Source organism: Mycetomoellerius zeteki, unplaced genomic scaffold, assembly GCF_001594055.1.
Source record: "Mycetomoellerius zeteki isolate Tzet28-1 unplaced genomic scaffold, Tzet1.0 scaffold85, whole genome shotgun sequence".
NCBI classification, from domain to species: Eukaryota; Metazoa; Arthropoda; class Insecta; order Hymenoptera; family Formicidae; genus Mycetomoellerius; species Mycetomoellerius zeteki.
The window spans coordinates 129,774-132,213 of record NW_017257883.1 but is presented as its reverse complement, the minus strand read 5'-3'; the positions used below and the strand labels follow the sequence as shown (position 1 = coordinate 132,213).

General features: G+C 47.5%; 1 protein-coding gene across 2 annotated transcripts in view; it reads right to left on the bottom strand.

The window, feature by feature from the left end:
• Window positions 1-2,265, bottom strand: part of LOC108730162 (broad-complex core protein isoforms 1/2/3/4/5) — a 6,090-nt gene extending 3,825 nt beyond the window's left edge. Inside the window, exon 1 of one of the 2 annotated variants that reach the window (XM_018459676.1) lies at window positions 2,181-2,265. The gene's annotated coding sequence lies outside the window, so the exon portion shown is untranslated. Of the gene's footprint in view, window positions 1-1,998; window positions 2,034-2,180 lie in introns of those variants that run through there. The other variant, XM_018459677.1, reaches the window with a different exon arrangement.
• Window positions 2,266-2,440: the final 175 nt, after the last annotated feature.

The following is a 2,440-nucleotide window of genomic DNA, read 5'->3' as shown; positions in this document are numbered from 1 at the left end:
CGCGGGAACGTCAATTCGGAACAAAGACAAAGACGGGGCCTCGGCGGGACCAGTCCCGACCGCCGACTCGATTACCTCGTAAAGGGGATCCGTCCTCAGCCGGGACGACACGCGTGTCGTCCGTTTTTCCCAGAGTGCCGCGATCGCGCGAACAAAAGAGATCAACGGCGGGATCTCTCGGGGGGCTAGGTTAACGAGAGACACGATGGTAGAGTTAAAAAAAAATTACAATATGGCTGTCTGGCATAGGTCTGGAGCGGAACAACAATATCCGTGCATACATACACACGCGCACGTAACCGAGAATGAAATATATAGGCGCGAACGTACACACACGTATATGCACATATACGTATAAAACCGCACATACGCATACCAGCTACATATACGCGTTAACTCACATCACGCATACGTATATATATATATATATATATGTTACACACGAATATGAAGGCACAAACTCGCGCCACACAATCCTTTTCACGACGCTATTAAGTTCGTTTGCGTTGCTTGAAATCCAAAAATGTTTAGTATGTTTTATAAGTTTGAACGTCGAAGAGAAGGAAAGCGAAGATTCTCAAAGAATGTTAAAAGTGGAAGCAACAGACTTATTTTTTTTTATAAAAGATTAAAATTGTGTTTCTTGAAACGAGGGGAGATTTACAAGAGCGAGTGAATTTATTAGAATATTTTAAAATTTCATTGGTCAACGTCTTTTCTCGCTTTTGTAGTTTTTCTTTCTTGTTTCAAGATACACAATCGACCCTCAGGAATCGCGTCAGAAAACACCCTTGGGTGTCCGTACTCAAAAAATATAATAAATAAATACATGAAAATACATTCTTTGGAGTAAAATCTCACTCTAAAAAGAGTGAAAATTTTGCCGGTCTTGAGAAAGAGTGGCAGAATTTTCAATCTTTTTAAGAGTGACATTTCGTTCTTACGTCCGTTTCTATCAATGTAATTTAATTTTAATTTCAGTTCAATAACTCATCATTTTTTCTAGTTGTAAAAATTAGAAAAGGATGAAAAGTAAATTGAACTGAGATTAAAATTAAACTGTATCTGTTCCAAAGAATTTAGAGACCGGGTTAACCTACTCTAAATTTTATAGAATGGAATCTCACTGAAGAGCGAGATTGAACCAGTCTTGAAAAAGAGTTCAATCTTTCAGAGTGAGATTTCCCTCTTTGGAGCGAGATTCATTGTAAAAGTTTTAGAGAATAGTATCTTCATATATATTTTTCGAGAATAAGACTCCCGGGGATAATTCGAACGCGATCGACATCGGTCGGCAAATCGATCGGCAAATCGGGCGAGGACGGGCGCCGCCGGTTGAAAAATCGTCCGTGGACGCGGTGCGGCGTGCGCGCGTGTGACAAACCCGCCGTATATAGATATACGTGCACACAGCCGGATGCACGATTGTACGCGCTTTCGTGGAGGCGGACAAGCGAGAGCAGACAGGCAGACCGGCGGCGGCGTGCCCGCGCGCACTCACTCACTCACTCACTCACTCACTCACTCACTCACTCACTCACGCACGCACGCACGCACGCACGCACGCATTCACTCACTCACTCACTCGTTCGTTCGTTCGTTCGTTCACCACGCGCTCGCTCGCTCGCTCACTCACTCACTCAAGCACTCCGTTACACACTCACTCGCTTAACAAGTAGACAGAATGGAAAAGAAAAAGCGACGCGTCTCTTTGGGTATCGCCGCCTCCGGTGGCGACGATGCCAACGACACTCGGTACCCGTACGATCACGTGTCAATCGTTCGAGAGTTCGTCGAACAGACAGACGGACGAACCTACGATGTGGAAATGTCGTCGCTGTCGCCGTTCGCGACGACGGAAGCCGGGTCGCGTTTTACCCGACCGAAACGCGTCCCCACGGCGTGGAATAAAAACGGGATCTCTGCGGGAGAAGTGACACCCGTCACCCCCCACAGGAACGCCTGGAGGCTCCTATAAATTTCACCATTCGTACGTACACTCGCGTATTCGCACGTTCGTTCGCCTTTCCCGTTCTTTTCACGCGGTTCTTCTCCCACGGGTTCGTGCCTTCGTCTCGTCAGGGAAAAGCGACGCAGAACGCCACGCGCCGCACCGCGCCTCGACTTGATTCTCGCGTTAACTTCGCCCGCCTTAACGACTTGAACTAAACCGCACTCACGGGTGAAGGTCCCCCAGGTAGCCGTCACCGCCTTTCAGAAATATTCTGCCGTTCGGAAAAGAACAAGAATCCCTTAAGAAAACATTCGGCCGTCGAGATTTATACTAGAGGGGAGTCTCAACAGGAAGGACATTGGGGGATTGGGGGGGGAAGGTGAGAAGAAACGGGAGGGGATTCGACAGAATAAGACTGGCGGGGAAGAGGAGAGAAGAGATATATCCGCGTTAGTCGCTCTCTCTCTCACTCTCTCTCCCCCCCTC